The following is a 24,143-nucleotide window of genomic DNA, read 5'->3' on the forward strand; positions in this document are numbered from 1 at the left end:
GCAGGCTTTGACCGGAGCCTCAGAACTCTAGCATGTTTATAATACGAACCAGTCGTCAGACTGTCTTGTCAGTTACCGCAGCTCTTGTGTAGAAGGCAGTGACTGGAGTATCCACCGAGAAGAGTCGTTTCCGCGGTAATGTTGCTGCTGCTTTCGCCTAGAAACCATTGATAACACGTACAAATGTTCAGTCTGCCTTATGTTATCTCTCTCTTAGAATATGTCTCTGCAGAATACGTTTAGATTGATTTTGCAGCAGGGGAAGAATGTTTTCCGCAGTGGTGAGCCACCTTGCTTGATACGTAGATCGGTGTGAGGACCCGGCGCGTGACTGACGAACAGTGCTGTGACGACAGTTAAATTCGGTAGTGGTCTGCAGCTCGGATCATCTACTAAAGTGGAGCCAAACTGAACGCAGGCGTTTGTGAATACGTAACGTGTTAAAGTACCCGTACAGGACCTAATCTTTCCTGCATTTGCCTGGAAATGTTCCTCGCCACAAAGCAAGAATGAAAACTCGGCGGATTGTTAAGTGAATCTGTCAAAGTTTCCAATAATTATTAACTATAGTGCATTTAACTATGTAAGTGTTTTAGTACAAGTAGTTTCTTGAAGTTCAGTGCTAGTAGTTGTTTTGTAGCCTACAGCAGATCGTCTGTTAATCATAACGCGTCCTTTGTCAATGTTGGACATTCTCGATCAGAGATAATATGTTGTTCAGTAAAAGTTTTACATTAGTCTCATGACTTGTATAGTTTGTGTGTGTGTTTTCTTTTTTTTAAACCTCTTTTTCAACGCTCTTTTGACTGTAGGAAACCGCTTCCTACAGACACATCTGTAATGGAAGTAGAAATAACCTAAGTTCTCAAGCCAGTTCAGCAGAGCACGGATCAGTGCTGCTTCTGTACAGTGTTCGTGCTGTCAATATATGTCACTTCACGTGATGTGGCGTACACAGCAGCTACGTCATTCGTACATTCAGCCACTATAGTGTGACGTGGAACATTGACGATCTGCCTCGTAGAACTCGCCCGCTATCAACAGAACTAACTGATAACTCCCTGTCTCTCTCTGTGGTGTGTGTGTGTGTGTGTGTGTGTGTGTGTGTGTGTGTGAGCGCGTGTGCGGGCCGCGCGGTCTACCCGGCTCCTCCCGTCAGAGGTTCGAGCCTTCCCTCGGGCATGGGTTTGTGTGTTGTCCTTGGAATAAGTTAGTTCAAGCTTAGGGATCGATGATCTCAGCAGTTTGCTCCCATAGGATCTTACCACTAATTTCCAAATATCTCTCTCTCTCTCTCTCTCTCTCTCTCTGTGTGTGTGTGTGTGTGTGTGTGTGTGTGTGTGTGTGTGTGTGTCCGAACAGACTTTGGAAGGCCCAACGATTCCGATCGACCGCCGTGTCATCCTCAGCCGATTGGCATCACTGGATGCGGATGTGTAGGAGCATGTGGTCAGCACAACAGTCTCTCTGTCGTTGTCAGTTTTCGTGACCGGAGCCGCTTCATGTCAGTCACAAGGGCTGAGTGCACCTCGCTTGCCAACAACGCTCGGCAGCCCGGACGGTCACCACCCAAGTGCTAGCCACGCCCAACAACGCTTAACTTCGGTGATCTGACGGGAACCGGTGTTACCACTGCGGCAAGGTCGTAGGCAACTAATCACTGCTGCCTGCAAATTATGGCTAGTAGTTAGCCCGAGGAATATGCAACTGTATTGCACCTTATCTTTTTGGAGGCAACTGGGAGCACTGAGTTGACATAGACAGCTCGGATTTGTCCCTGTACGATCTACTTAATAACAGTAAACAGTACAAACGTCCTCCCCCCCCCTCCTTCCCCCGTTACTGTGATGCGTGGAGGAAATGACCAAAGGGAAGATATGTACCGATCGTGGATCAATAACTTCTGTTTCGGAGTGGCAGCGGTTCTAGGCGCTACAGTATGGAACCGCGCGCCCGCTACGGTCGCAGGTTCGAATCCTGCCTCAGGTTTGGATGTGTGTGATGTCCTTAGGTTATTTAGGTTTAGGTAGTTCTAAGTTCTAGGGGACTGATGACCACAGCAGTTAAGTGCATAGTGCTCAGAGGCATTTGAACCATTGTTGACTTCTGTTTTTGTTGATCATCGATTTGTCTGACGCCTCATTACCGTCCCACCAGAATGTGGAGACGAGGAACATCAGCGCACGTGACAGGCGTGCGGTCCCACCGGTTCAGAGGCAGTAGAGTCAGTTATGTTTTGTGTCGGATGTACGAATGTCGGCCGCCGCTCATTGCTATCGAGGGCAGTTTGATGGCTGCACAGTACCAGAATGGGAATCAACACAACGGAATGGCCTGCTCTGTCTTCTGGTATGCACCCTATGGAGTACGCTTGGGACTAGTTGAAATTTGAAGTGCGTCGTCGCAGTAACACTGGATGCCATCAGCAGGACCACCTTCGAACAGCGAGACAGGCTTGAACAGCATTGTCTTGACGATGTTGCGGACAGCATGCCACAGAAGATCCAAGCGTGTTGCACTGCGTGGGATGGAGCAACAGGATACTGAGCATTACCCAGCATCAGGATGTGCAAAAATATGAATTTTCCAACTTGCTGCTATAAAAGCAGCCATTGATTTATTTTTATTTCACAGCAAAGCTTTTTTTAGCTTCAAAAGCTCGTCTTTCATCCTCTGCTGTCTGAAAACCTAAGACTAAACGCATCCGCAGACTTCCACATAGTGCAAAACATTTTTCAGCACTTTACGAGCAAATTGTTTTCATACTTCATACCAGACGCGCATTTACTGTAAAATTTGTTCTGTAATACTGTTCAAACATGCGATGCCCCTCACCTGTTGGTTTGAAGATGAGATAAAGCAACGAGTGTTGTTTCTGGTTTTATCCAGTTCACATACTGCTGCTTCATGAGCGCTAGATTACTACATAGCTACTCACCAAGGAAGATTACAAAAGTTTAGCTGTATTCACCCAGTGCTTGCAAGTCAAAGAAAGCAGAGTAACAAAATGTGAGAAGCTCAACAGCATGCAGCAAGTAAGTAATCTTTTCTTGCAGTAATTCAACTGTAGAAGAAGGTAGAAAAGCACACTGCGTCAATAGAAAATAACTTCCTTAACTGTATGTAGGATGTTTGTAGAACAGAATATAAACACATATGTCAAGACTTTTCCTAGCCTGCTGCACAGGTATTGCGGGGGCTTTTCTTGTGCTATTTATCGTAACAAATATACTTCCCACACTTTCTCGTCAAATTTGCGCTGATGATATGCACCATACAGCGTCTCTTGTCACAAATTTTTGTTGCTTCGGCGCAGGGTCAACTTTTGACAGGTATATTAAGCAGCTTCCCATATTTGACGTGTAGAACGCCGTGTTTGAAAGACCTACCAACTTCCTGATTGGCAGGGAAAAAGGCTGTAAAGAACTTTGCTCCTTGACGTCAGGTCTGCACATAAAACTCGCAGTCGGTCCTTTTTGCTGCAACCTGTTGTATTTTAAATGCTACTAACGTCGAACTAAATTCCAATTATATACAAAATTCAGCCTGTTTTGTAGCAGCCTGGCACTCTTGAACTTAATGCCGACTGATTTCGAACGTTGGATGTTCAGTTGCTTTCACTGTCTGCGAAACGTTGTAGCGCATTCTCCATATGCAGTCCCCATAAAAGAGACTCAAAATAAACTACACACGACGCCAGGCATTCAACTGCGAGTCTTCATCTTATAGCAATATGATTTTGCGTTCTGCAAGAGTAGATACTATATTTAGCTGACGGCTCTTGTGCGCTTCGCCGCAACGTGGAGCTTCGCAAACTACTGCGGCCATTATTGGATTACACTTTCATTTGTTACCATTCGGGCCAGGTAAATGGATGGTTTTAAATGTTTTGTAATGTAAATCCAGGTATGGATTTCCGTAGAATGTTGCTCGTTGGGTCTCCCCCACTTTCGTTATCCTTCATTTCTCCGCACACACCAGGTGAAGGATAGTTCTACTGCCTTGCTGCAACAGTTGTTGAACAGACGTTTTTGAATAAGCCTACCACAGTTTATATCCGTAATTGAAATAAAGTTTTTTCGGCTACTGTCAATTTAGTGCTGGCAGTCACGGAAAGTGGCAGCCGTAGCACGAGTTAAAGAAAATGAATAGTCCGACATGGCTTGCGCCTGATTTTACCGTCAAAAGAAGAGAATCACTTTCCAATTTATCATACGACTTTGAAATCGAAGCGTGTGACAGTTGTGCATGTTTAGGCGGAAAACACTATAGTAAGGTGTTGTCTGTTACTATAAGGAAAACCAGTCGTCTGTCCGAACGTTGTTTTGGACCGCACGGTGCTTAACAGGGCATAATCTTTCTGGAGGTGCGATGCCCTTTCGTACCTTCAACCCGTGAACCGGTTCACCGACACTGTTATGTAGAAGCTGCTTACAGTTTACCGTGGAGCCCGAACGATGCTGCCGCTTGACTTTGGTACATTCATGAGGTTGAAACCACGTTAACTTCAAGACATAAATCCCAAGTCCAACACGAGATCATACCGCGAACGTACAGATATGTAGTCTGCCGGCTAATGATGGAATTGACATTAATTTCCAGAAACAAATCGAAAGACTAATTCAGGATCAAGACCCTAGCATTCAGATATGTAGTCTGACATCCACTAAGTCAGTGCAGTTTTCAGTAATTGTCATACAGCAAAACGCAAAGTAATATTTCCTCTTTTGCCAGGATTTAAAGAAAATCGTAGCGCCCTTAGATTTCACAGTTTGCTAAGGTAAGGGACGATGCACTTGCTTAAGACACACCAAGATAATCGTCACGGACAGGCATAAACCACAATCAGTTTTGGGGAGCGGGGTTACGAAGCTAAAAAGTCCAGCGTTTCACTGTCCTACTTCCTAGTTGCACGAACACTGCCCCCGTGCTACAGAGACGAAAAACACCTCGCCAATAGAACCACAAGCGCGGTGATCTGCTTGTAAGAAAAGCGAGAAATTTTGCAGTGCTCAACTAATTCGCTGGGGAGCAGCACACGTGCTCCCTTCATCGGAATAGCAGCATTTGCTAAGGATTAAAATGCGCAATACCGGAAGCTTCCTTAGCTAGGAAATGCGTGCTAGATCTCCGTGACTCTTCTCTCTCGAATATAAGCATCAACAGGATGAAGATGTCATTTTCCAAAGTTGTTGCTCATTGTTTCAGTAGGTCCACCGCATCTTGTTTCAAATATTGATGACTGCGTAAAACTACAGTGGTGGAATTTGTCGCATCAGATTCCATAATTCAGTACTTTTGTTATAATCGTCGAAAGTCTTAGACGAATTGGCTTGATTTTCCTCCCTCTCTCTAGGAAGCAAATATACACAATAATATACATCAATTTTATTTCAGTCTCTTGATTTATTTCTATAAGAGGAGTTGTTATTTACATTTTAACACTCTTAAGGAAGCGGATGGAAGTGCTTGCGTCATTTGATCTGTTTCTTCTTCCGAACCATCACTGTTAATCTTGGAAGGGACACAGAATAAACTTTACGACATAACACTGATAATTTTTTATGTTTTTACACCTACAGTTACCTCGTCTGATTTCACTGTTGCCATTCAATACTTGACCAGTTCTCAAAGTGCCTTGATAACCGCTACTCATATCGTGTAGACATTGAAAGAATTAATTTTTCAGTGTATTCCTCACTTACTACCCACGCACAAGAATCTCCAATATTTCCCGTCTATTTCGTGGTTTCTTTTTTGCAACAGCATTTACCGTAACCTTCCAACAGTTCTCTATAGGATTGCGATTGGGGCTATTTCCAGGCCATTCTAACGTTTGAGCCCCATTTTGTTTAAGGAAAGTTATTACCTGAAATGCAGAATAATTAAGTTGGAACATCGCCTGCTTCATGCTTGACACAAACATTGATCACAGGACCTACTTGCAAAGCTCTGTAGCAAGGTGCCGAATCGTCCTGGAAAAGGCAGCTGGAAATATTTCCAAACTAATCGTTTATTGTGGGCATAAGCTCCCTTTCAAGGATGCTGATGTATACTTGCATTGGTGGTGCCATTTATGAAGTCCAGGTGACCTACTCCGTGGGTAGAAATGTATCCCCAGGCCATCTCTCCTGCTGGATGTTCGTGTTATACACGAAGGCAAAAATTCTTCACGTCCTCTGCGACGCACGAACACTTTGCCATTGGAGTCACACAGATTAAATTTACACTCATTTGAAGAGATTACTCTGTTCAACATCTCCAGCGTCTGTCAAATGTGCTACAAATAGCTACTGTTGTCGCATTGTTTGTGTCAATAAAGATTATTTTTCTAGGTCGACGGGCAGCGAGCCCAGTTGCCAGCAGTTTGTTTCTAAGAACGCCACTGGTTACTGAGACGTCACAAATTGCTTACCAGTCTCGCTTTAGTTCAGTTGATGCGCGACGATCCTATCTTGTATGATAGTAGATGCCCTTTTCCTATCTCTTCCTTCCTCGCGATCAACGTTCGCTTTCTCTCTCTCTCTCTCTCTCTCTCTGAATTTTTCCAGTAACCTCGAAGTTGCAGTCCGCAGTTCGTGGTCTAGTGGCTAGCGTTGCTGCCTCTGGATCAAGGGGTCCAGGGTTCGATTCCCGGCCTGGTTAGGGATTTGCTCTGCCCGGGGACTGGGTGTTTGTGTTGTCCTCATCGTTTCATCCTCATCATCATCATTCCTGTCAGTGGCTCGATTGGAGTGTGCAAAAAATTGGACTGTGAAAAAATTGGGATGACCATGCAGTTGAGCGCCCCACAAACCAAACATCATCATCATCATCGAAATTGCAGACTGATTAAAACCTATCTTAGAGGGTACCTGTCTTACCCTGAGAGGAGCTGACGCATAAGCAAGTATAGCAGCTTTGGCGTTAATTCCACTTCAGTCTGTCAACAAAAGATCTGTACGAACATTGCTTCATGGTAAATGAAAACAATGGCAACAAGGAGCTGAATAATGTTGGAAAAAAATGTGGTAGGAAGTGAAACAATAAAGGCACGTGTTTGGCGTAAAGTTAAGCGCCGGCGCGCCAGTACGAAACGAGAGAAGAGAGAGGACTGTGAAGAAGACGTCAGCCAATTGCACGCTGCCCGACCCCTCTCCAGGACGACAACGCGAAGGCAGCGACCTCTATGCGAAGAGGACATAAGCGCTGCGCCGACTGGTGGCAGCCCAGTTCTACGACTTCTACAGCAGCAAGTTCAAGAATAGTATCAAGACTAGCCAGTTCTTCAGAAGCATCAAGATTAGACACTTCAAGACCAGCGACTTGGGAACTGTATAATACTGAAGAGATTTCTTACATACATGTTGCCCTTTATTTGCGACACTTATGTGTTATTGTAAAAGTTAAGTATTGTCATTGTTCATTTTCATTTGAATTGTCGTCTAGTGATCCGTGAAAGCAGCGTCCTAGACACACCATATTCGACGACTATGAAGTATTCAACAGTAAGAATATGTAACAGACGATTTAAAAACAGTGGACTGGTATAACCAGAAGCAAACAGCCGCCAAAGACAAATTAATGAAGTAATAATTGGTGATGCAGTAAATAATTCCACCACTGTAGTTGTCAAAGGCAATGAGTTCAAAAAGCTTTCAATGGCGAACTGCCCGTGCTCATGCGAACAAATTTTTATCTACAGAAGTGCTAGTCCCTTGTTGAACTCCTGTTTTTTTATTTATGTACCGATATCGTTCTAAAACAAGAAAAGAAGTGGAAGAAAATCTAACGTGGAACAAAACCGTAAATGTTATCAAGAATAGTTCGGTGATTGAACATAGGGCATACTTCTGAGAAGCATCATAGTCCCATTTAAAAACCTGAACAACAGAAACTGTACGGCTGTGGGACATTGGAGGAGTCTTGGCAGAGGCGTGGCTTACTCCGATATCTCCGTCGTTACCGTGACTCTCCCAAGTAGCCCACAAGGGAAGTATGAGCGCCGATGTGGCTCTCGTTATGGATTTCCGATAAACGTAAGCAGTTGAAGGTGGCTTTTTGTGTCGCAAGCCAGGCTGCCTTCTGCTAGTGCCTTTTCCCAGACAGCAGAGCGCCTGCTTCTGACTGGGCGCATTGAGCAGTGAAAGGGTGCTTGGTCCAGAGCTTCGTCCTAAAACAGACACACAGCCACGGACTTTGGAACCAGCTGCGGGCCAACACCTGCGTCGCCGTTTTGAGAGGAAAAAGTTGCTCCTGTACAGTGGACACTTCACTGCATCAGAAGAGCTTCGTTCGCCGGCAGTCACGGCGTACCCCAGCAGAACCGCACAGAGGCTGAACGATCGTTCTCAGAAAAAAACGTACGGGCTAATTAACTCTACAAAAATCAGTAGTATCACTTCATACATTAATTTAGAAGGTACAATATTTTTACCGTCAGATATGATACAGAACAATAATGTGTTAACAATTAATGTAACGGAAGCGTTCTACTAAATGTACTTTGAACTGGCTGACAAATACTTCTGCTTTGGGATTTTATTCCGCCATATAGATAGGTAGCCAACGGTCTTGCCGCAGTGGTAATACCGGTTCCCGTCGGATAACCGAAGTTAAGCGTTGTCGGGCTGGGCTAGCACTTGGATGGGTGACCATCCTGTCTGCCGAGCGCTGTTGGCCAGCGGGGTGCACTCAGCCCATGTGAGGCAAACTGAGGAGCTACTTAATTGAGAAGTAGCAGGTCCGGTCTCGTAAACTGACATACTGCCGGGAGAGCGGTGTACTGACCACATGTCCCTCCATATCCGCATCCAGTGACGTCTGAAGTCTGAGGATGACACGGCGGCCGGTTGGAACCACAGGGCCTTCCAAGACCTGTTCGGACGGAGTTTAGTTTATATAGCTAGGTAATGATAATGTAAAATTGAAATTATGTATTTATAGACGAGATCTGGATTTTCTTTAAAAATATTGTGAGTGCAGTTTCTTTTCCCACTTATGACGGTAGCAACTTCCACAGAAAATTATTTTCTTCAGTATTGTAACCTGCTGCATTACGTTCATTGCACGAAAACAGTGCCGCAGACAGACTTGGGACTCCAGTTGTCACTCGTAAAACGAATCTCATTCTCCCAACGAATACACCTTGCCCAAACACAACTTGCGTAACGGTCCACGACTAGGCAACAGTGGATGCCAGAAATCTGCTGCGATTCCATTTCCCCCTCTCTTTGGCTTCCCCTCTCTTCATCCACCACAGCGATGCACCCTCCCGAGCTTTTGGTGGAATAGATGCCTTAACCGTGTGCGTTGGCCAGCCCCGCCCGAGGGGTGGCTGATACAACGGCGGGAATCAGGGGAGGGTGCTGCCAGCTTTGAAAGTGTACCTGAGGACATGAAAAAGAAAAACCGTCAACTGCGATGTGCGTCACCTGTAAACAACCGTTCGTAAGACATCTCATATTTTCTGCTGTCAGACAACAGAAAACCTGAAAATCCCTCATGGTTTGAAGCTGCCTTCGTAGCTCAGTTTTTAGGCGGTTTCTTTCCTACAGTACAGTAGAAGGAAAGTACTGTCATAAACCCTTACGAAACTCTTCAGTTCCTACAATGAACTGCCGAGCGTTGGTGCACAACAGCCCGTAGCTTCTTAGCGCGACCAGGGATATTGTTATCTGTTTGATATTTACCATTCACATTTCAAGAACTTGTGACAATGACAATGATGAAGTCTTGCTTTCTGTTCATTGCAATGTAAGATTTACTGCTTTCAGTCGCGCCAACGTGTTCGTTTCTTTATCTGAATGCTGGTATTGTTACCGGCATCTTTACCTGTGCTGCTTCATCGAAGTCATAACTTTAGTTTGATTCTTTCGTTGCAGGGAACTCCGCCATGGATATTCTCTGTCGTTCCACTTTCACATTTTTAGAAACCGCCACTTGTATTATACCTTGACATTTGGAAAGAAACAGTGCTTTTTCACATGTAATATGTTGTCCATATTCTCCATGTGGTATATGCAACACAGTCACGCCACCAGTGGGCATATTCCCTTCATTCTTGTAGCATTCAATTCCAGTAACAGTTCTATACCTGACACAATAAAAGAAGCTAATGTAGAAACCCTACATTCATAATAGGAATTTTGGAACGTATAAATAACTAATCAGGCAAACTAACTCAATTGCTCTTGCTATCTCAGCACTGCATCGGTTTAGTTGCTCATTTGCAGCCCGTAGTGCGAACTACTACTTAGCAAATGACAGAAAGTAGTGAAAAATATAAAAGACAGCAGTTTCTTTGACCGCTTACTTAAATAACTGGAGAAGTAAGTTGTGTGATTGTGAGTAACCCTTCAAAATTTAACGCCAGCATAGAGAGATACATTGCAGAAAATATTTAGACCCTATAGAAATTTAGAAGGGCAGCTATTTTGGCTGATTACATCAGCTGACAGTACCTTACACATGGATGGGTCGTGACGGAGGATGCGAGAAAACAGTTTTCCCGTATCACAGCACTGTCGCTGTGTTTGTCCATGAACTGTTGCAGGCAGCCTGCTCGCAGCTGTTTCGTACCTGATGCAACGTCTACTTGTTTGACGTAGCAAATATTATTAATGTAAAAGGAAGAACTCCCTTACTAATCAGGTGTACAGTACCAATACAACCACCCAAATTGAGACCAGTATAATAAACTGCACCTCCTGCGGCTGCGTCATAACTCGCTCTGTTTGGTTTCATGCTTTTATGTGGCGTTTTCATCTCTCTTTTTCGTCAGGTATCCTTTACTATCAATTAACCGCTCACTTGAGCAGTTTCCTCTTTTAGTAAACACGTCACTATGTGACTATTGTAGTTTATTTAACTACGACATAGGTTTCGGCCTTTTATGCCATTTTCAAGTGATTGTGTTAATGACATAAACTCAATCACCTGAAAATGGCGTAAAAGGCTGAACCATAGGTCGTGATTAAATAAACAATACAGGAAAATAGTGGTGTATTCATTTAAAAATTATTGTATGACTGTTGCTCAGCAACATCAAAAACAGTTTCCTCTGTGTTGCAGTATCATTTTCAACAGAAGTAAAATAAATGAAAAATGGAGATGTAATTTGTGTTCTCCAGGCGGAAGCTGAACCGAGTGCATGTAAAAAGAGTGGCGCTCACGGTTTGTTAAACACTTTGTTAACACATACTGAGCTGACAAAAGTCGTGGGGTACCTCCTAATATCCCGGCCGACCTCCTCCTACCCGGATTAGTGCAGCAACACGACGTGGCATGGACTCAACAAGTCGTTGGAAAGCCCCTGCAGAAATACTGAGCCATGCCGCCAGTATAGCTGTCCATAATTGCGGAGGTGTTGCCGGTGCAGGATTTTGTGCACGAACTGAGCTCTCGATTGAGTCCTATAAACGTTCGACGCGGTTCGTGTTAGGCGGTGTGGGTGGCCAATCTTCCGCTGAATTGTCCAGAATGTTCGTCAAACCAGTCACGAACAATTGTGGCCCACTGACATGTTTGGGAACATGAAGTGCATGAATTGTTGAAAACGGTCTCCAAGTAGCCGAACCTAATCATCTCCTGTCAATGATCGGTTCAGTTGGACCAAAGGACTCATTCCAATCCATGGAAACAGAGCGGAGCCCTCAACATTATGAAGCCACTATCAGCTTGCACAATGCGTTGCTGAAAACGTAGGTCCACGGCTTCGTGGGGTATGCCCTTCAAACCCTACCATCAGCTCTTATCATCTGAAATCGTGACTCATCTGACCAGGCCACAGTTTTGCAGTCGTCTAGGATCCAACCGATACGGTCACGAGCATCCTAACGTATATGTTCGTCCTCAGCACACCTCTTGACACGGTGGATCTCGGATTATTGAATTCCGTAACGATTTCCGACATGGAATGTCCCATGGGTCTAGCTCCAATCACCAACCCACGATCAGAGTCTGTTAATTCCAGTCGTGAAACCATAATCACGTCGGAAACCTTTCCACATGAATCACCTGAGTACAAATGTCTGCTCCTCCAATGCAGTGCCCTTTTGTACCTAGTGAGCGCTATACTGCCGTCCTCTGTATACTATGTGCATATTGCTATCCCATGACTTCCGTCAGCTCAATCTAAATGATTGAGCTTCAACATGATTTGGTGTGGACTAATTAAGTTAAAACCAATTCAGCGATTTTATCTCTGTTGACAGGAGAAGGACAGAGAGAAAGAGAGTTATTCTGGAAGCAAGAGAAAGATTTCGGGTCTTGTGAAGCAGGGATACAACCCGTCTGCTTTGACCAATGACGTCATACATTACTCATAGATAATAATGTCTTCACTTTCAGCCATAGACAGTAAAACAGTTCTGTGTTCCGGATAAGCGCTATCATTGTACATTAAAATAATTGAATGTGATTTTAAAAGAGAACGCTACATATTATTCAAAATATTCTTCGTGTGCATTTATTTAAATAATTGGTTGTTTGCAATCCGTTCGGTACTTAATTTCATTCTTATTGATAGTGAGGCAATTTGGACTGTTAGTTTCTTATTTTAGGACACTTTTTAGCATCTCATTTTCGTTTGTAGATATGGATTTATCTGTTCCAATGAACCTGCATGATTTGAGAGAGGTTATGGGTGTAGACCTGTTGGCCACGATTTGTTTTTTACAAATGTGTGGTCTCGTTGCCGAGTATGTTCGATGTCGTGAGTGCGGCGAACATATGCGCCTCACAAGTGTATCTCGCCGCCGTACTCACGACTTATTCGTATGGCGCTGCACCGAAGATCGGTTGTGGTTGTCCATTAGACGAGGGACGTGGTTCGAACAATCTAACCTCGCCTTGAGAGACTTTATGAAAATCACGTACTGTTGGTGTTTGAGATATCCTGTGTGGCTGTGTGTCCATGAATGTCGTGTGAGTAAGCGTACAGCCGGCCGCGGTGGTCTCGCGGTTAAGGCGCTCAGTCCGGAACCACGCGGCTGCTACGGTCGCAGGTTCGAATCCTGTCTCGGGTATGGATGTGTGTGATGTCCTTAGGTTAGTTAGGTTTAAGTATTTCTAAGTTCTATGGTTCAGCCTTTTACGCCATTTTCAGGTGATTGAGTTTATGTCATTAACACAACTCCATCACTGGCTCTGAGCACTATGGGACTTAACATCTGTGGTCATCAGTCCCCTAGAACTGATGACCACAAATGTTAAGTCCCATAGTGCTCAGAGCCTTTTTTTTTTTGAGTAAGCGTACAGTTGTGGATAGGTACTCTATATGTAGGGAAGTTTTTAGGGAATACATGAAATATAGGGGGCCGGGTGTTATGGTCGAAATTCAGGAGTCGCATTTTGGCAAAAGGAAGTACAACAGGATGGAACCTCCAGTGGGTTATGGGTGTATTTGGGGGAAGAGACCAAACAGCGAGGTCATCGGACTCATCGGAATAGGGAAGGACTGGGAAGGAAGTCGGCCGTGTCCTTTCAAATGAACCATCCCGGAATTTGCCTGGAGCGATTTAGAGAAATCAAGGAAAACCTAAATCAGGATGGCCGGACGCGGGATTGAACCGACGTCCTCCCTCCAGTGGGATTATGGGTTTAGGTGGCTGTAGTTTCAGGTCAAGAGTGTGACGATGTAGTGTTATAGTAGTACCCAATCGAAGGAAGGAAGTTTTGGTCAGCTTAATTGAAGATCACGTTGCAGAGGGTTCCATTGTAATTTCAGATCGTTTTTCTTGATATAGGGATTTAGAGGAAAGAGGTTATCAGCATCTCGTAGTTAATCACAGTACTGAGTTCAGATTATTATGCACAGGGGCTTGCACAAATAGCGTAGGGGGTTATTGGTCAGTTGTGAAATCTCTTGTAGGGAAGGGGAAACGCCGAATTTCCACACTTCAAAGTCACTTAGATGAATTTTCATGGAAGCGTAGTATTCCCCAAACATATTGCCTGTTTAAATGTTTTCTTACACGGGTTGGGCAAATGTACCGTCCGAAATATGTTAGCTAATTTCACATTAGGATGGGAGGTGTGGGGGTGAATGTGTGTGTCTGTGCGTGCGTGCGTGTGTGTATGTATGTATGTATGTGTGTGTGTGTGTGTGTTTTCGTAATGTTTTGTTTGTTGTGTATGTGGGTATGTGATTTTTGTTGATGTCTTTGTAGGCGAGCTTCGGTTCGTTTAAGAAGTTCCCGTGTGGTAAGTTCAGTTTTCCATTTTTTTTCTTTTACTGCATTTGACTATTTTGACGTATTTCATTGTTGTATTACACCGTGACGTATGTTTCCGTGTACTCCAGTACGTAATAGAAATTTCGCAGCTGTCGTTCGTCTTTCGTTTCCCAGCACTAGCATCAGTATGATTCTTTCGAATCTTACTAGCAATATTAGAGGCGAAACGCTCGACACAACTAAAATTTGCATCCCGCCCTTCAGTTGACCTTTACACTGACACTACCTATTCGAAAAGAACGACGTATGTAACATTGATGAAATTTACCTGTATATGTCAACTGGAGAGCAGGATACAAATGTTGTGTATAGCTATATAGCTCAGTTAAAGAATGGCATACCATTGTCACTGCTGTGATCAAAACTATAACTTTCAGTCGATGCTATTAGCATCGAAGGCGAAAAATAAACTATACCCCATAGTGAAGTACGGGATACAAATTGTATGTGTGTCGTTTTATTGCCTCTTCGCGTAGTTCAACTGAGGTACAGGTTGCAAATGTAACGTGCGTCCATTTCCACGTTTTCGTTAGCAGTGTTCATATACAGGGTGTTACAAAAAGGTACGGCCAAAGTTTCAGGAAACATTCCTCACACACAAAGAAAGAAAATATGTTATGTGGACATGTGTCCGGAAACGCTTACTTTCCATGTTACAGCTCATTTTATTACTTCTCTTCAAATTACATTAATCATGGAATGGAAACACACAGCAACAGAACGTACCAGCGTGACTTCAAACACTTTGTTACAGGAAATGTTCAAAATGTCCTCCGTTAGCGAGGATACATGCATCGCATGGAATCCATGATGTGCTGATGCAGCCGTGGAGAATGGCGTATTGTATCACAGCCGTCCACAATACGAGCACGAAGAGTCTCTACATTTGGTACCGGGGTTGCGTAGACAAGAGCTTTCAAATACCCCCATAAATGAAAGTCAAGAGGGTTGAGGTCAGGAGAGCGTGGAGGCCATGGAATTGGTCCGCCTCTACCAATCCATCGGTCACCAAATCTGTTGTTGAGAAGCGTACGAACACTTCGATTGAAATGTGCAGGAGCTCTATCGTGCATGAACCACATGTTGTGTCGTACTTGTAAAGGCACATGTTCTAGCAGCACAGGTAGAGTATCCCATATGAAATCATTATAACGTGCTCCATTGAGCGTAGGTGGAAGAACATGGGGCCCAATCAAGACATCACCAACAATGCCTGCCCAGACTTTCACAGAAAATCTGTGTTGATGACGTGATTGCACAATTGCGTGCGGATTCTCGTCAGTCCACACATGTTGATTGTGAAAATTTACAATTTGATCACGTTGGAATGAAGCCTCATCCGTAAAGAGAACATTTGCACTGAAATGAGTATTGACACATTGTTGGATGAACCATTCGCAGAAGTGTACCCGTGAAGGCCAATCAGCTGCTGATAGTGCCTGCACACGCTGTACATGGTACGGAAACAGCTGGTTCTCCCGAAGCACTCTCCATACAGTGACGTGGTCAACGTTACCTTGTACAGCAGCAACTTCTCTGACGCTGACATTAGGGTTATCGTCAACTGCACGAAGAATTGCCTCGTCCATTGCAGGTGTCCTCGTCGTTCTAGGTCTTCCCCAGTCGCGAGTCATAGGCTGGAATGTTCCGTGCTCCCTCAGACGCCGATAAATTACTTCGAACGTCTTCCTGTCGGGACACCTTCGTTCTGGAAATCTGTCTCGATACAAACGTACCGCGCCACGGCTATTGCCCCGTGCTAATCCATACATCAAATGGGCATCTGCCAACTCCGCATTTGTAAACATTGCACTGACTGCAAAACCACGTTCGTGATGAACACTAACCTATTGATGCTACGTACTGATGTGCTTGATGGTAGTACTGTAGAGCAATGAGTCGCATGTCAACACAAGCACCGAAGTCAACATTACCTTCCTTCAACTAGGCCAACTGGCGGTGAATCGAGGAAGTACAGTACATACTGACGAAACTAAAATGAGCTCTAACATGAAAATTAAGCGTTTCCGGACACATGTCCACATAACATCATTTCTTTATTTGTGTGTGAGGAATGTTTCCTGAAAGTTTGGCCGTGCCTTTTTGTAACACCCTGTATATAGGTCAACGGAAGTATGGGATACAAATATTACGTACGTAGCTCCTTCTGCCATCGGTAGTGCTACTATCTACGTAAGAACAGACTATTAGTGGTAGCTGAGGCGAAAGAAACAACACACATAAAATTTGTATCCCGTGCTTCAGTTGACCTATATAGTTCAACTGAACAACAGGATATTAATGCTAACTTGTATCCCGTACTGCAGTTAACCAATACAGTTCGAATGAGGTTCGAGATACAACCCATATATATGTGACGTGAAGTATTCTATGCTACGAATATTTCCATCCATTTTTCCCCTTAATTTTCCACAGAAATAATACGATACAAACACGCGATATCCTTAACGTGAAAATGCTACTTGCCTCGATATATGTCAACTATATATTCCTTTGTTTCTGAACAGTCTTGTCAGCTCTTTCATCTGTATAATAAATGCTCTCTGGCCAATTCTGGCGTCATTGGTCAAAGCCGAAGGGTTGTATCCCCTGCTTCACTAGACCCAAAATTTCTTTCGCCAGTCGTCTGTCTGTAGCATGAGAACGAGCGGAAGTGCCTTTGGCAGTGGTAAATGGAAGATGGTGCCGCAGCCACACGTGTAGGTCTGTTCGCTGTGCTGCCGTTTCATTATGTGGTGGTCCCATAGTTTATTTTTGTGCTGAACAGGTTCAGTATAGCGTGTTGACCTGCCCTCACATAAACGCCATGTGTTGTGTCGGTTGCCCACAGCTGCTGCATTTATTGAATTGTAATATTATTTCTGTAAAGCAGCATCAGAGTAGCTCGCAAATAGCTTTGTTGACTAGTATTGCCCACTTGACGAAAGCCAAATGTTATTTTTCTGTACAACTCGGATAAATCGCCCCCCTTTTCTCAGTAACAGCAACGCCTGGCATGGGTCTACAGAGATGTTGCAGTCGTACTCAGTATGCACATAGATGGTCGGGAATGAAATACTCGCAACTCCATCTGTCTGTGAAAAGTTGTTGGCCGGCCGCCATGGTCGAGCTATTCTAGGCGCTTCAGTCCGGAACCACGGTGCTGCTACGGTTGCAGGTTCGAATCCTGCCTCGGGCATGGATGTGTGTGATGCCCTTAGGTTAGTTAGATTTAAGTAGTTCTAAGTCTAGGGGACTGATGACCTCAGATGTTAAGTCCCATAGTGCTTAGAGCCATTTGAAAATTTGTAATTCCACTACCCAATAACTCCATAATTAAAGGGAGATTTGAAAGTGCTTGTATTTCTCCAGTTTGTCAATAACTAGGCTTCTACTATACAGTTACACGTGTAGCAACTTTCTGTATCACTTTATGCTATTTTTTAAAAAGCCGTTTTTGCTTCACCTGCAAAATTTAACAAAATGGAGTTACGAGGTTTTCATTGCCTACCGTCGATATCACTAGTTTTGTGCGTCATAGCTCTTTCTCTTTGTTTCGTTGTTTTATGTAGCGTTCTCATTTGTATTTTTTCTCATCGTGTATCTTTTACTATCGATTAGGCTATCACTTGAGAATTTTTATCTCTTCTGCCGTCTCATTATCATTTGCCTTTAAAATAAACGAAATTTATAAAATGACGTAACTCCTCCAAGTATGCGACTGTCAGAGTAGTTGTCGCTGTTGACTGTTGTCCCCCGAATTCAATTGTCTTCGTAGCGGTGGGGAGAAAACGTGACCTCTGGCAGTTGGTAGCGTGTTTAGCTGTGCAGCGGTCGTGTGTTCTGTCTCGTGTTATGGCTGCCCGACATTTGCCACAACCAGAATCGGACGTAACGTTGAGTGAGAGAGAGAGGGGGGGGGGGGGGATTGTGATTATTTTTCTCTGACCTGTATAGACAGTTTTTCACAGCCAAATAAATCACACAAAAAAACTTACGCCTTGGAGGCTACAAGATCTAATGGATCACGGTGGCGTGTGTGCACGGTACGTACCGCACTTCAGGGTGCCTATAACTCGTGACGACCTGGAGCAACCACACGCTGCCGATATCAGATGCAGAAGGTGAACATGTTATTATTTATTTTATTTACTGTATGGAAATAAACATGCAATTTACAGTGATATTTACACAATACAAAAGAAATATTTACACATAACAAAAGGAATGTACAAGAGTTATGGTGACTAATTGTATCATAAACTGATATCCAGAGAGTCTATCCAATCCAGTGCTGTTGGCGAGGCTTTGATTATGTCGTTCCAGGCTCCACTAAAACATCTATTGGATCATTCCTCTACAATGTGTTCAACAGACTGTTCTGCTGCTCCACAGTCGCACTTCGGGGAGTCTGAGAGTCCCAATTTGTACGTGAAGGACTTGGTTCTTCCATGTCCACATCGGATTCTGTTGAGCACACACCAGGTTCTTCTAGGTAGCTGGAAGCCTGGTATACATGTAGGGTCTTCGAGGCCACCGCGAAGTATGCTGGTGTCGTTTTTCCATTTCTCCTTCCACACATCTTCAATCTTGAATGGTTCGGGTTCTCGAGCTGTCCAGAATGGTTTCCTTGATTTGAGACGCGTGCAGGGTAGATTGAGCATCACTGGGTGGTTAGCCTTTGGGAAAGCTTTGCGTTATTAATCTTTTCCCGTTCGCGGGCCGCTGCTTCTTGTCGTCTCAAATGCTACTGAGAGCAGACAGGCAAGTTAGCAAGTCGCCACGAGCCGTGTACTGCTGCACACCAGCACGAAAGGCCGCTGCGTCATTTGTGCAGCTCCTTCCCCGCCCTTAGGACTAGCAGCCAAATGTCTCTCTTTGGATACGGAAACGAGAATGAATTGAATCTCACCGAAGCTGCAGGACACGCCGTTTCACTCTTGTCGAAACCGTTGTAAATGAGCATGACGAAAAATTCTGTATGTGATGTTCTGCATCTTGATAAATTTGAAATTCGGTTGCTGAGAGCTGTCAACAGTATGGCCATAGTATGTATACGTATAACAGAACATATTTCAGGGCAGATGAACAAAATAAATAGAGAAATACCATTGAATGCGAACGTTAGACGAGGAAGCTCCTCAGTCTCAACTTAGTTAAATAAAAATTCTCTATCTACAGTTTGGTGTGGATTTGTCTCTCTACTTCTAATGAATTTACGGTTGTTGTTTCATGAAAAAACAGAAGGACAACTAGAGCGGATGAGATTCATGTAAGGATCTACAGCGATTATGTGAAAGAATTTGCTTGGTTTCTAGCTGTAGTTTGTCCTAGGTCTCTGGAGCAACGAACGGTACCTAGCGATTGAAGAACGAAAGGAAGAGCGCATTTCATTCCCGTTTCCAGGAATGGTCGTCACATAGTCGCACATAATTATGGGCCTGTGTATATGACGTCAGTCTGCAGTGGAATTATGGAACGAGTTTTTTGTTCACGCGTATTACGTTTTCGGATAACGGAAATCTCCTCTATAAAAATCAACGTGGGTCCGCAAACAGAGATCTTGCGAACACAGCTCGCTCTGTCCATCAGGCAGATGCGTCAGCGTAATGTCATATTGCTTGACTCCCGGAAGGCATTCAATACAGTTTTGTAACGTCATTTAATGGACAAAATACGGACTTACCGAGAATCGGACCACACTTCCGAATATGTATAGGACTTCCTTGCAGATAGAACTGAACAAGCTATTCTTACCGCAACGAAGTAGGAAAACGTAAAGGTAATTTCAGGAATACTCCAAGCAAGTGTGATAGGACTGCTACTGTTTACAATGTATATAAATGATTTAGCAGAAAATGTCGGAAGCACCATAAGATTGTTCGCGGACGCTGCGGTTTTCTCTAAGAAGGTAGCAACGCCAGAAACCTGCAGCGAAATACAGGAAGACCTGCTGAGGGTTGGTAATCGGTGCAGAGAGTGATTGTTTGACCCGTGTCACAAATAAACGTTAGGTATTACGCGTAAAGAGACAAAGGGGTCTAGTACAGTTCGATAGATTATTGATGAAAAATCACTTGAAACAAAAGCTATCCTGAAGTACCTAGAAGTAAGCATCCGGGCGAACTAAAATACTCGCATTAAACAAATAGTAAGAAAAACGGAAGCTAAACTGAAATTAATTGAGAAAATATTAAGGAAATGCATTCGTGAAAGAAATGGCTTAAAAAAACAATTATTCGACCGATACTTAAGTACTGTTCGTTAGTGTAAGACCGTTACAAAGTATAATGTTAGGTTGGTGCATAGGTTCGTAGCGTTTTTGTTTTACATATTGGCATACCGACTAGTATGGGTTTATTTATCGATTGTCTCTTTTATTTGCTATTTAAGTTCACATATTGTCATTTAGGCATTTGGAGATAGTAAGTGGAGCTGTGGACGCTAGAAAACAGGGTGCCAAATGGAGAAATCGAAACTTTTCCGACGTATTCTTCTGTTTGAGTTCAACAGAGGGGTGACAGCAGCGGCGCCAACCAGAAACATTAGCTCCGTCTATGGGGATAATGCCACTGGACACAGCACGGCAAAAAAATGGTTTCCTCTTTTGATGGATGACCATTTTGGCATTAGTGACTGTCCATGTGTAGGAAGACCTTCGGGGTTTGACAAAGATCGTTTAAACGAATTAAGCCACAGTGATCCACGTCCGTGTGCTCGAGAAGTGGAAGATGTCTAGAGCTATGGGTATTCCACCATAGTGCGACATTTGCATGCAGTGGGGAAGGTTCAAAAGTTTGTTGTACCGCGTGCTCTAAGCCAAAATCACAGAAATCAGCGGGTGGGCGTGCATCCCTGCTTGCTCGTCATCAACTGACTCCTGATCAACACCGACCATTCCTATCCTGATGACCATAGCTGTTTAGTCCCATAGTGCTCAGAGCCATTTGAACCATTCCTATCCTGTATCGTTACTGGTGATGAGAAATGGTGTCTTTACGCTAACGTAAGGAAAAGAAAGGAATGGTTGAGCCCAAACAAAGCAGGAACTCCCCGTACAGGGACATGTGCGCATCTACAATAGACGATGTTATGCATCTGGTGGAACAGCGACGGTGTGGTGTAATACGAATTGCTTCCACGAGGTGTAACCATAACGGCTGAAATTTATTGTTAACAACTGAGACGTCTTGCTGACGCAGTCGGAGAGCAACGACCAGGAAGACTATGTGAAGTGATGGTACTCCATGATAAAGCCTGGCCGCATTCTGCTAGACTGAAAAAAAAGACTACGCAGTAGTTGGGTTGGGGAGTCATTCCGCACCCACTCTATTCACCTGATGTTGTGTCCTCAAATATTTCACCCTTTTCGCTCTCTGTCGAACAACCTCCAAGGAGCGTCCTTTCCGGATGATAACGCGCTCCGAACGTGGCTCGACGAGTTCTTGACCTCAAAACCACGTGATTTCTACGGTCGCGGAATCGTAAAGTTACCGCAGCGCTGGCAGTCTATTATAAGTTGTGAAGGAGAATATGTTATTGATGACTAAAGTCTGTCTTACATGTACCTGTTGTGTTTATTAAATTTAGGGAAAAACCTTATGAACTTGCACCAACCTAATGGAAGATGTAAACAAGATACAACGAATAACAGCACCTTTACTTCGTGGGATACTTGGCGCGAGACCGTTACGGAGACGCTCAACGGAATCCAGTGGCAGACGCTACAAGAGAGGCATGAAGCGTCACTGAAAAATTAACTCTTGTAATTTCGAGGGCGTACTTTCCAAGAAGGATCGGAAATACCTCCACATACCTCTTGCGATATCATGATCGGATAATGAGAGAAATTTGATGTCGTACGGAGCTTTCCGATAATCGTCTTCTCACGCATCATTGATAAAAGGGACAGAGGGAGAGTTAATGGTACCAGGAATACCGTCCTCCACAAACCCTGAGGTGGCTTGCGGAATATACATGTAGGTAGAAAGGAAGAGTTGATTGAGAAAGGCTGCAAGCTACGGGCGTAACGTCAATCGTAACGGTTCGAAACACGTGTGTGCCGTTTCAGCAGAAGCCTACGTTCACAGCCAGGTCACAGTATCCTTTTGGCACAACAGTTCGCCGACGTTCTCTCTATCTTCTTCGGCTTCTTGCTGTATTACTCTGTTTTGTGAGGAAACCGATGACTACAGAGAGCCGTCGCTGAAATATTGTGCCAAAGGAAGACTTGGAACCTTTTCTACAACGGAGAAGACATCAGTCGGCTATAACTTCGGGAAAAATACGCTGGAAATGTGTGTTTATTAACATTGAGAGCCACAGCCAGGCACAACGTAAGAAGATTCTTATTGCAAGTGGGGATTCTCTTTATGAAAATAATCTTCGTAACTTTCTTTCGCATATACATTGTAAACTGTCATGTCATAGTACAGAGTACAGCACAGCAAAGTTTCATTGCAACATAGTTGGAGCATCTTCCGTTTATAAATGGTTTGAGTAGAGCAGATCAAATTTATTCCCGAAATCCACTCAAAATCCCCCCCTTCCACCCTCCCTTCTGTGTGTGTGTGTGTGTGTGTGTGTGTGTGTGTGTGTGTGTGTGTGTGCGCGCGCGCGCGCGCGTGCGTGCGTGTTTGTTTATCGTCGTTGCCAAAGTCGTTGAATACTGAACAAGTTAGGTGGGTAGAGTTTGTTCAAAGGATCATCCAATTAAAAAAAAAAAAAACTTAGGTTAAGATTTCTGGATGCGCACTGAAACGACTTTCGTCTCAGTCATCACCGTCAGCCATATGACGCCGACGGCAGAGTGAAATACTGTAGCTGTATACATCCTTACTGCTCACGTGTGTTTTGCAATGCTGTGTATCCACTTTTCATTAGGTCCACGTCTGACTCTTTCCTCTTCTTGCAATCCGCCAATCCAGCTACGTTCCTCTGGCACTTTAATTCCATTTTCACTACAGTGACAGGGACGGTGAGAGCCAGCACTGGGATCGAGGCAGGATGTGTGATTGGACCCCACTTCAAATACAGCAATACAATTTTATTGTTATTTTAAAGAAGGTTTAACACGATTTAAACGTAATTGGGTGAGCGTTGGAACTACACAAAAATAATTATTAAGTTGAAACAGATAATAAGCACAATTTATTATTTAACAGTAAACGTATGTTCGCAAAAACATTGCACGAGACAATGCCGGCGGAATTAGAACGGACTAATAGTTAACTTTTTATGGTGCAATAGGCTGAATCAGAACATGCAGTTGTGTACACACGTGTATTGTCGAGCCACTATAAACAGCAAAAGTCCGGTTTCATGTTCGATGCCTTCTGGATGACAGAGCATGTAAACATTCGAGGAAATTATGCAGGCAGCAACACGTCACTGTGTTGTGTCTACAAAGGTGCCCCGCCAAGAAATCGTACGAAGAGTTCCGACGCAGAGCAGAAAGTTTATATACAGGTGTATTAGAATAACTGTTCCTAATATTCTGCTGTCATAGAGGACATTAACATATACATTTTTTATCTGTAATACAGTGTATGCAAATGCTTCGTTCTTTATACAGAAACCAGTGCTCATCGCCCATTTTAGGTGCATTTCTTTCAGCTGTTATCATGGAAATAACTACTGAAGTTAGTTTGTTACTATAAGTCACAGAATATCTTCTGTGAAATTCATAACATTGTTTCTCTACGGCAGTGTCTAAAGATGGGATTCTAGATTACAGAACTGACACAGAAAGTTAAATTGCCTGCCTTCAATATGTAATTTTTTCTTTTGAGCACATTTTCTGCATACACATTTCCGATTTCCACACCCGTTTTCACTCAGAAGTAGAACAGATCGCGGTAGCTACAAATTTAAATAACATTTATAAATATATCTGTAATTTTCATTGGATGTAATTATAACAATTCC

The 24,143-nt window shown here is 43.7% G+C and overlaps 1 protein-coding gene and 2 pseudogenes across 1 annotated transcript in view; 2 read left to right on the forward strand and 1 right to left on the reverse strand.

Annotated features, from left to right (window-relative positions):
- The window catches only part of LOC126179069 (uncharacterized protein KIAA1143 homolog), a 311,125-nt gene that overhangs the window by 230,044 nt on the left and 56,938 nt on the right, over positions 1-24,143 (forward strand). The gene's annotated exons all lie outside the window — the stretch shown is intronic.
- On the reverse strand, positions 1,535-1,651 carry LOC126097622 (5S ribosomal RNA; annotated as a pseudogene).
- Positions 8,544-8,661, forward strand: LOC126100718 (5S ribosomal RNA; annotated as a pseudogene).

Source organism: Schistocerca cancellata, chromosome 1 (genome assembly GCF_023864275.1).
Source record: "Schistocerca cancellata isolate TAMUIC-IGC-003103 chromosome 1, iqSchCanc2.1, whole genome shotgun sequence".
In the NCBI taxonomy this organism is placed as follows: domain Eukaryota; kingdom Metazoa; phylum Arthropoda; class Insecta; order Orthoptera; family Acrididae; genus Schistocerca; species Schistocerca cancellata.